General features: G+C 52.7%; 1 protein-coding gene across 1 annotated transcript in view; it reads right to left on the reverse strand.

The window, feature by feature from the left end:
* LOC102761097 (latent-transforming growth factor beta-binding protein 2) overlaps positions 1 to 11,204 on the reverse strand; it is an 83,983-nt gene that overhangs the window by 71,190 nt on the left and 1,589 nt on the right. The gene's annotated exons all lie outside the window — the stretch shown is intronic.

Below are 11,204 nucleotides of genomic sequence, written 5' to 3' on the forward strand. Positions count from 1 at the left end.
ACTATAAACATGGCATTTAATATGTATATAACATTGTGGTAAATAAAAATCCTAAAAAGGTTCCAAAGCAGCCGGGTTGTTGGCGGGAAAACCTCCGTGGGCAGATAACCTTTCTGGATCAGATCTCCTCGGGAAGGTTTTCCAGCAGGTTTCAGGTTCGCAGAGGTGCTGAGCCAGCCCTCCCGGACCTCATTTGCATTCGCTCTTGAGTTGTTTTCATAAGTCTCAGCAAGAACTGACTTCCGCGCTAAAGTAAACACTTGAGTGCGGGTCTGAGCTGAGCCTCTGCATTAGGGGATCGGAGCACAAACTCCTCTCCTCTCTCTCCAGTCCCCGCAAATCACCTCAAAATGGCCCCAAATGGTGGCTCCAAGTGCCTATGAAAGGGTACATTCTTACGACAGTTTTTACTGGTCTACCATAAAATAAGGGAAATAAAAACAGTTTCCTGAGCTCTTTGTAATGCCTTTTCCCCCCATTTAAAAATGTCTTTTATTTTGAAATTATATCATTTCTTCTCCTTTTTTTTGGTTTAATTAAAATGTTCTTTTTTAATAAAGATGGATGGCAAATGGTAGTGTGTTTTTCTAACACCCTCCAAGTGGAAAGCTGGCTACTGCTCTTTGGTGCCGAAGACGTTTTTTGGATATTTTACTGGTGCATGAAATCCAGAAGTTAGGGACACTTTGGGAAGGAGGGGGCAATAGTGTCACGTATCCTTTTGCTTGAAGGAGATGAAGCAAAACATTCCTCTGTCAAATGAGTACGTATTTCAAAACTGAAGGATCTGAAAGGAAATCAGCCAGCTCAGAATGGCCTATGGCAGGGGCTGCTGCTGAAAGCAAATAAGGGAGCACCGAGGTCCGGGAGAGACCGTTCCGTGCAGCGCTGTGGGGATTTTCAGAGGGAAAACTCCCACACACGGAGGGCCCAGAAGTCTTTATGTTTTACTTCTAGAGCCTCATCACTTTCATTTTTCCTCAAGAGCAGAGATTGTGCCTTACCCTTGAGGCCCCAGGATGGGGGATGAGGCTTGAGTGAGTCTTCATTGATAGATTATTGGTGAAATGTTAGGAAGCAGGAAGCCAAGATGTCCAAGTTTGATTGATTATTGGTGAATGGTTATCAAGCATGATGCCACATTGTCCATGGTTAGCCATCGAGGACACACCCTGGCCCCTCCCTGATGAAAGCCCGCATCCTCAGACAACCGAAAGGAGATGGATGCTGTTACCAGCCTCCCTGTGCCCACTTGCCCATGCCAGGCCTTGGCCATTCATAATTTGGACTCTTCCATACTTCCCTGGCACGCTCTTACTCACTGAGGATTGGGCATGTGGAAAGTTTCAGCTTTGGGAATTCAGCTCTATGGAGTTAGCACGATGCCAAAAGAAAAGGGAACAAAAAGAAAACTTTCTAAATTGCTTTGAAAGTAAGAAATAGGAGGCATTGCTCCTCCAGCCCCCTGCCTTCTGGCTGTGCCCCTTCTACCTTCACTCTGCTCCAAAACAACAAAGCAGAGGTTTGCTCAGATTTTCCACACAAAACCCCCACCTTTGGGAGGAGACCAAATTTGGAATGGGCAGGCCTGGGGAAGGTTCTGGAAAGAGCTCCCACTATGTGGGCTGCTCCTACCATTCGCCGAGAGCATCTGCGATCAACCACTTGGTAGCAGTAAGACACGGGGGTGGGAGTCAGTGGGATCTAGTTTGACTGCAGCTCAGCCACATCCCCGCTGGGTGACCTTGGGCACGTCTCATCTCATTGAGATTCTCTAAGTGGTGCCTCCTCAGTTGTCTCATCCATAAAGTAGGTCTGAGAATTCCTGCCTCAAAGAGTTGTTGTGAAACTCAATAGAGATCATGGATGTGGAAGTACTTCGTACTCTTGAAAGCTGTGCTGTCCAATATTGTGTAACGCTGCAGCCACGGGCTGCCTGTGGCGATGTAAGATGAAATCGGTTAAAGTTAAATAGCATTCAAAATTCAGTTTCTCGGTTGCACTAGCCACATTTCAAGGGCTCAATGGCCATGTGTGGCTCCTGGCCACCGTGTTGAACAGAGGATAGCACATGCCCATCATCGCAGGAAGTTCTATTGGACAGCTCTGCAAAGCAAAAAACCACCATAACCCCAATGGGAGCAGCAAGGGGGCTTCTGAACTTCTCTGCTATGACCCTTTCCCCAGAGAAAGGTAAGGTCAACGCACGCTCCAGTTAGACCAGCAGTTCTCAACCTGTGGGTCGCGACCCCTTTGGCGGTCGAAGGACCCTTTCACAGGGGTCGCCTAAGACCATCCTGCATATCAGATATTTACATTACGATTCATAACAGTAGCAACATTACAGTTATGAAGTAGCAACGAAAATAATTTTATGGTTGGGTCACAACATGAGGAACTGTATTTAAAGGGCCAGAAGGTTGAGAACCACTGAGTTAGACCAAGCCCTGTGGCCCAGAAGGCAAGGCTGTTTTCCAGGTGTTAAATTCAGCCAGTCCCCTCTCTACACCTGCCACCACCTACCAGGGAAGGCTTTTGTCATCAGCTCTCTCTCTTGGGCCCAGGGACACCTCCTCCCTCCATCTATAACCCCTGAGGGGAGGCACTGACTTCAGGGTGGTCCCCTTAGGCCTGTGGCCTCCTCCAAGGCCTCCAATGCCACCCCCTCTTGTCTGGAAAATGAGCCTCCACTCCAGATCAGACTCTGGGCCCAGACCCCCCACCCCCACACACACACCTGAAGCTCAGCTGCTCCCCCATTAAAACTCCATCTTCTCTAAAATTTGTGTCAGTGCGCCACTTAGGATCTACCCACAGAGCTACCCTATTCCTCCCTCACAGAAATGAGACCCAGATGTCAGAGGTCCCCAAGGCCATCCTTGCCTGGCTCCCACACCTTAGAATGAACCTGGGGACACATCCTCTACACTTCCAAGCTCTGCCCAGTGTCTGTGTCCCCAGGCCCCGACCTCAGCCCCAAGCCCCGAGGCAGTGGGAGAAGTCAGGCCCTGAGGGACGCACCCGCTCCCACCACAGCTGTGCTGGGGCCGCAGCACAGGATGGCTGGAACAGCACTGGGGCTCAGGGGCCAGCCAAGCGCCCGGCTCCAAAATAGCAGTTGTGTTCACATAAAAGCCTCTAATGAGAGAAAGATGCCGTTCTTGGCCCCTCGCACGCTCTCTGCAGACGCTGTCTGGCAGGCTGAGTGGGCCTCTACCGTTTGGCAGAGAGAGGGGAGGAAAGGGAGGTGTGAGTCAGACCTTGGCCCCCAGCCCCTCTGCATGGACCGCCCTGCTAATTGCATTAACAAATGCCTCGATGCTGGGCCAGTTGGAGGCCAGGGCCAGGGAGCAGCCCCAATTCCCACGGGCTCTAGCAGGCATGAGGAGGGGGACCACGAGCAGGGCTGTGGCCCAGGGCTGGGCATGGGTGCGCCTCCAGCTCCTGCTCCAGAGCAGAAGGGTGACTGTCCACCGTCACAGCCCCAAGGGCCTTGTCTGGAAGGAGACCATAGTTCCAGAGCAGTCCCTGTAGATGAGAGAAGGATGGGGTGGGGTCCTGGGACAGCGCCCATCAGGGACGAGCCTGGGGACCAGTCTTTTCCAGGGGAGCAGCTCCGGGCAGGAAAGAGGGTTGTGTGCAGACAGGGAGCCGTCCAAGCCCTTCTAGAGCAGCACCAGCTCCGTGCCCAGGGCCTAGGAAGGTCGGAGGGTAGCGCACCATCCCCACGTACAGTACAGCCAAGGCCAGGGCAGAGTGTGTAGGAGAGAGTGGCCTTGCTTGCATCTGAATTCCAACTGCGTGACCTTGAGCTCGTTTCTTCACTCCTGTGAGCCTCAGCCTCCTCATCTAGAAAATGGTTGTGCCTCCGATATTTACTATTTGCCTAAGATGGTAAGCAAGACAGACACTGTCCTCTTCTTTATGGCCCTTTTGACTTAGACAGACTGTCACAAAACCAGTGAACAAACAGCAGCAGAACAGAAATCTGGTGGAAACAGTCCTGGGGGGGAGGGGGGTCTTGAGATCCAGAATAATGAGGCTCATGGGGAGACGCTCTAGACAGAATGGTGAGGAGGGGAGCTTGAGATGGAGACCGGAAAGATGGCAAGGAGGCAGCCTCATAAAGAGAGGAGGAAAAGCAAACCAAGAGAGCAGCATGTACAACAGCCCGGAGGTAGCACACCCCATCCAGGAGCGCAGGCTGGATTTGGAGAGTGGGAACGGGGCAGGGAGGGGGTGGTTTGAGTGTTGAGAGATGAGACTAGCTACACCATAGCAGGAAGGTTCTCACAGGGATGTTTTATGATCTAATTTATGGAGAAAGAGGCGGAGGGTAAGGCGGGCAGGAGGTAAGCAGTCAGCTGGAGGCTGCTGTCGCCCAGAAGAGGGTGCTGGACTAGAGGGCCCTGAACTACAGAGGCAGCAGGGGAGGCAGAGAGAAGCAGGCAGGTTCCCCAGAGATGCAGGAAGTAAAACAAACAGGGCTCACCTCAGATTGGCTCTCAAGTTTGAGGGAGAGGAAGGTGTCTCAGAGGCCCCCAGGTGTCTGGCTTGAGCATTCAGGTAGAGGGCGATGCCTTTAGCAGCGTGGGTGAGACCTGCCCGGGGAGCTGGCTCAAAGGGAGGGAAGCCACGCGTTCGTTTTGGACAAGTTGGGGTGGGGATGTCTGGGAGGCATCAAGAGCAGATGTGGAGTAGGCAGCGGGACGAAGGAGTCTGGAGGTCGGAGGAGAGGACTGGCTGGAGATATATATAAATCTGGGCGTCGTCAGCGCGGAGACGATGTTTACATCCATGGGAATGCATTAGATCATCCGGGAGCAGTGCAGCGAGAGAGCAACGGAGAGGACCCAGGCCTCGGCTCTGGGAAGCCACGTTTAGTTGTTGGGTAGAGAAACAGCAGCAGGGACACAGGAGGGGCAGGACAGAGTGACATGATGGCCACTCACAGGGTGAAGGGGATTGAGGTGTTTAGTTGGTCCCTGGCACACAGAGAGCTTTGCACTGTCATTGTTGCATGTTAATTATTTGGCATAGTACCTACTGGTGGTCAGTAGTGGGGAGCAAATAATGCTGGCTGGGCTCCCATGGCCCCCTCTTTGTGTGGGGGATTTGGAAGGTCTGGGGAAAGTCCTGGGGTGGCCCAACATTAAGATGCTGAGTAGAAAAGGAGAAGCCAGCCTGCAGCTGGGGAAGGCAGGAGGAAACTACCAGGTCACCCAAGTGATCATTCACCCACTTAGTCCCTTAACAAGCATGTGCCAAGTAGGTAGAGAGGGCCAGCGCCACGCTGCTATCAACAGGACACGGCACCCGGCTTCAGGAGGCCCCTGGGTCAGAACATCTTCCAAGTGAGATCTTCAGGAGACACACCTGCTCACCGGGAAGATCTAAGGTGCCCGTAGGTGGCTGGGGGAGAGATGGATGATTCTCTTGCTGGGACTGCACCCTTCGTGCTAGCTGGGTCTCACTGAGGTCATGTGATTATTCCCTGGAGCCACCTCCTACCTCCCTCTCCACCACCCTGGCTCCTGGTGGCTGGTAACCAGTCAGTGAAGAACTTGCCAATCACACCCCTGCTCTGGCCCTTTTCCCGAACGTTTGTTCAGCACTTACCATTATGAGGCCCTGGGCTGATTTCTTTACAGGTATCTCTTTTCTTCCTTGTTATAACTACTGTAAGTACTATTCCCATCCCCATTGGACATATGGGGAAACTAAGGCCGAGGGTGGCCAAGCAGTTGCCTGAGATCACCATGCTGGTAAGGGATAAAGCAAAAGTTTGAACTCAAGGAGTCTGGCTCCAAAGTTGGGGTTTGTAACTGTTGGGTTGAGGTCATTACAGGGCTGGGATAGGTGAGCTGAGACGCTCCCTCAGTGAAGTCAGGTGAAGCCCAGATCAGGAGGGTTGGAGTCCTTACAGCACTGAGATGTGGACCAGAATGAAAGCCACGCAGAGGCTCTGGACCGAGGAGGCAGGAGCAAATGCCCAGGCCACTCCAGGATCTGCCGAGGGACTCCTGAGCACCGTGGGGAGTGCTCTGGAAGGGCTGACAGACCTGGGGCTGCAGAAGGGCTAGAACAGCCCAGCACAGACCCGGGCTGGGCCCTGTATTATTCAGTACATACTGACTGAGCTTTTACTTTGTGTCCAGTGAACGCTTGCTACTGAGCGGCATGCTGGGGGCCAGGGGACACAGTCCCTGTTCTCAACATCAAGGCCAAGAGTGGACAGAGCACACAGAACACGCCAGGCCTTGAACTGAACATTCGATGTCAGTTACCTCATTCGTTCCTTACAACTATGTGAGGCAGAGACTAATATTAGTCGCATTATACAGGGGAGAAAACCGAGGCACAGAGAGCTTAAGCTTCTTGCCTGCAGCCACGTAGCTAAGGTCACCCAGACAGGCAGCACAGTCTCCTGGATCCCGATGAAGACAATAGCTAAACCTCCAGGCTCTGCTGAGTCCCAGCTGCAAGACTGGGACAAATAGCTAACCTCAAATGTAAATGGGAACAAAGATCAAATCTAGTTTATAGGGTTGTTGTGAGGATTAAAAATTAATAACATGAAGTCCTGGCCCACAGTAAGAGCTACAGAGTTATAATAATAATTATTATTACTATTAATAATCTCCCCCAAACAACTCCATATAGGTTACTATACCCATTGTATGGATGAGGCTCTTTGGCAGATGAGGGCCGGTCACTTGCCTGAGGACACGGAGCTGGACTTCACACCCACCACTCCTTGGATCTGGCACCAGAATTCAAAGCATATGCTCTTCATATTAAACCCGGGGTTTGGAAGGAGTGATCCACCTAGGCCCCTTCTCAACAACAGGGACTCCCCCCTGCCTCCCCACCCCCTAGGACAGCCCCTGCCCCGGGGCAGCTAGGCTGAGATAGATGAGAATTTAAAGAATTCTTCAAATCCTCTTCCCAGTGTGTGTGTGTGTGTGTGTGTGTGTGTTGGGGTTGTGATGAGGATGGGCCAGTCTGGGAAGACTGGACAATCTTCCAAAAGCCCTAATTATACACAGGACCCACTCACCCCGCCACCACCACTCTACAGTCCTTCCCCTCAGTTGCGTGAGCCAGGCAGGCCCCAGTCCTCACCCTCCACAAATGCATAAATACATAAACCGCATGGCAGAGCTGGCAAAGCCACAGAAGGACAGGTAGATACCAAGATGAGAGGACTCCGCCAAGGTGGAGGGAATAGCTGTGGCTCCAGCAATGGCCACCTACATACACAGTGGCTCCCCGAAGTCCAGTGACTGGGCAGGGGTGACGGAAGGGGCCTGCCAGGGAGATGGGCTGGTATGTTACAGCCACTTCAGATTCTGTGAGAGGGGGCAAGAGGGGGCAGGGAGTGGCCCCAGGGGCTCGGGCCATCATCTCCTGTGCATAGGCAGTAGTTGGACCCACAGATATCTGGGAAACACCAGAGAACAGACTGAGCCTCCACACAGTTTGGGGGCTGGGAGGATGTCACACACCCGTCCTTGTCAGCCCTCCCACCTGCTGTCCAGCGAGTCACCCCACATGTGTGAGACTTCTAGGACAGTCATGAGCATTCCCCGGCATCGGCAGCCTCCGCTCCAGCCAGAGGGGCAGCTGTGGGGAGGGGAGAGGGAGCCGGCAAACCGGTGGGGGAGGTAGGAGAGCCAGCTGACAGGGTGTGCAGCCAAGAGCCCTACATTGTACAGAGTTCGGGACCCAGCCGTCCAGAGCCAACGCCCATTGTCCACGTGGTTCTCGTTAGACTCATTAGCAGAGAAACAGCAACAAGCAAGCAGCACAGGGCCCAGCTAATTTCACACAGACCTTCAGTGGACAAGCCGACTTCAAGTGGGAAAGGCTGACGCCCACTGGCAATTCCTCCAGGAGAAGTGCCAGCCTGTGTGCGTGGGTCAGGGGATGGCCAGGGAGCTGCAGGGTGGAAGGGCCCGGAGGGAGGGAAGTAACAGGGGCTGAGGACCCCCAGCGGGGAGTGGGGGTTGGCAGCATTCTGGGGCAGCCCCCTGCTGGGGCACCAGGGTGTACACACACGTTGGTTCTGACAATCTGCAGACTCACCCAACTTCGAGTTTCCAATGTCAAAACTCGAGTTTGGCAGAGACTCATGCTGGAAAATCACGTGCAAGTCAGGAAACTGAGAACTCCGGGGACTGGAGGGCAGAGCAAGGCCCATGCCCAGACCTCTCGGGTAGCTGGTGAGAAGCCCACCCCCTCTGGAGCCACTCTGCTCCAACTTCAACTCAAACCTCAGCAACACTCTGCTAAGCTGGCTAAAGCTTTCCAGCCTCCTCCCAGCTCCGACCCCATCCCCTCCAAGGCCTCCGGAGTCTCCCAAGGCCCAGCTACTCAGAGTGTGGTCCCTGGACCAGCAGCGGCAGCATCCCCTGGAAACTGTAGAAGCACAGACTCTCAGCCCTGCCTGATGTGCTGATCAGAATCTGCACTTTAATAAGATCCCAGAGGATTCGGGGAAACAATCGAATTTGAGTAGCCCCCCCGCCACCCTTGCCAAGGCAGATATTCCTATGAGTGACCCCAAACTCTCAGTGTCTTCGGCTCTTGCTCGAATCACCTAGGGCTGTGGTCAGCAAACCGCGGCTCACGAGCCGCATGCGGCTCTTTGGCCCCTTGAGTATGGCTCTTCCTAAGCCTTAGGAGTACCCTAATTAAGTTAATAACAATGTACCTACCTATATAGTTTAAGTTTTTAAAAATTTGGCTCTCAAAAGAAATTTCAATCGTTGTACTGTTGATATTTGGCTCTGTTGACTAATGAGTTTGCCCACCACTGACCTAGGGTGATTAAAAAAAGAAAATACCAAAAACCAGAGCTTCTGCTGAGCGTAAAACTACCTGCTACACACATCCCTGGCTTCTCTGCCCGGGGAAGTCACTGATTTTGAGTCTCAGGTCCTCCTCTGATGAGGTGTATGCCCTTGAGCTAGTCACCACTTCTCTGCATCTCACTGTCTTCATCTTCAAACCCCTCTCCCCCCAGCCACAGAGAGCCGGTCCTCTGAGAGCCCACACCAATCCAGGGTCTTTGAAAAGGCAGGAATTTCCAAAAGACAATGTGTATTGCTGCTTCTTCTTGAATTTGGGGTTTTGATTTCTTTATCTGCAGATCCTAGAGAGGCCCAAGATCTGCCTGAGCATCATTGTCTGACTGGGGGAGGTCAAGGCCATGAGGTCTGAGACAGAACCAAGAGCTTGGCCAGCCAGCATCCCCATCCCCACAGGGGTGGAAGCAGCCCATCTTGTCCCTGTCTTGTCCCCACCTTGGGGAGGGGGAGGCGTCAGAACCAGAGATGAGGGCCTCCGTCAGGCCTGGCAACACTATAAGCTTTGTGAGGTGCCTGGATACCCTCACACTGCAAAGGGCCCAGGGGTTTGTCCTGGGGCAGGAAGGGGTGCTGGTGAGACTAAGGCCTTGCAGCCAGGTTTAGGGCCTGCTGGTGGCAGCTCCAGGAGAGAAAGTTGCGGGGAGATCCTAGAAATGCCATACAGATGTGGGGAGCTGATGAGAGCTTAAGAGGGGCCCTGGGGGTGAGAGAGAAAGATCCTAGGGGCTTCCTGAAACTCCCACATCTGTCATTATATGTGGGGATTCCAAACTCCAGAAGGCCCCAGCCTCAGTTGGTATTTAGAGGGAACAAAACCCCGTAAGGAAGAGTGTGGGGTTTTGGAGTCAGACTGCCTGGATGTAGCCCTCTCGCCAGCACTTGGGGTAGAATATCCTTGGCCATGTTTCCCAACTAACTTGAGCCTTGGTTTCCTTGTCTGTAAGTGGGGATGATCAACAAATACTCATGTTGTAGGATTATTGAGAGGCTTAACTGAAATAATGTATGTGAAGAGCTTAGCATAGTGTTGGGAACATAGTAAATCCCAAGCTATTAGCTAGTAGTGCAGCAATAGTAGCAGCAGGAGTGGTAGCAGTTGTGGTAGTAATAGTGGTAGTAGTGGTAGTAGTAGCAGCAGTGATGGTGGTGGTAGTGGTAGTAATGGCAGTAGTAGTTCATTGTCTTCCCCACACAGATGTAGAAAGTGAGGCCCAGAAAGTAAGATATTTGCCAGGAGGATGTAGTGATTAAGAAAAGGGACCCTGGCCTGGCCAGTGTGGCTCAATGGTTGATTATGGACCTATAAACCAGAAGGTCATGGTTCAATTCCCGGTCAAGGCACATGTTCAGGTTGCCAGCTCAATCCCCAGAGTGGGGCATGCAGGAGGCAGCTGATCAATGATTCTCTCATCACTGATGTTTCTCTCTCTCTCTCTCTCTCTCTCTCTCTCTCTCTCTCTCTCTCTCTCTCTCTCTCTCTCTCTCTCTCTCTCTCTCTCTCTCTCTCTCTCTCTCTCTCTCTCTCTCTCTCTCTCTCTCTCTTCCTTCCTCCCTCCCTCTCCCTTCCTATCTGAAATCAATAAAAATAAAAAAAATTTTTTTTTAAGAAAAGTGACCCTGGAGTCAGGTCACCTGAGTTCAAATCCTACCATTTCCAGGTCATATGATCTTGAGCAAGTGACCTGTCTATGCCTCAGTTTTCTCATCTGCCTAATGGTACAACCTACCCCAGGGGAATGTAACTGCACCTTGCACAAAGTAAGCACTGCATGGGTATTGGTTCTTGCCCTTGTTACTGCCTCTGCCACCATCAATGGAGGCTTGGGTGCAGACCCCCTGGCTCCTCCTGCCTCACTCCCCGGTTCCCACCTAACTAAGAAGACGACTCTCTTTTCTTTTCTTTCACCTGGGCCAGCCGGCCGGGCTTCAGAGCAGTCCAAAGGAAGGCTGCTCCAGACGCGGGGTCGGAGCCTCATCAGACCATCCTGGCAGGATGCTGGACAGAGGCCAGGACCGGAGGGTGGATTCCCATAGGACACAGCGTAAATGGTGCCGGGGGAATGTGCAATGCAGAGGCTCTGGGGCCAGCCACATCCTACAACCACAGGGCAGTGGGCACTTAAGGGACCCAAACAGTGGGGCAGCAGGAAGGACATGTAGGAAGCTTAAAAAACATAAGTGGGGCTTTTATTTGAGAAGTTGTTTTCAGCCTGAGGCATTTTATAAGCTCCTCCCTTCCAGGGCACGTTGCCTCTACTCCCAGGAGCTCCACTGGGGAAGACACTCCAGGCCTGGAGCCTCCCTGCTCGAAGGAGAGAGAAGGAGAAGGCG

This window comes from Myotis davidii, unplaced genomic scaffold (genome assembly GCF_000327345.1).
Source record: "Myotis davidii unplaced genomic scaffold, ASM32734v1 scaffold309, whole genome shotgun sequence".
Lineage (NCBI taxonomy): Eukaryota > Metazoa > Chordata > Mammalia > Chiroptera > Vespertilionidae > Myotis > Myotis davidii.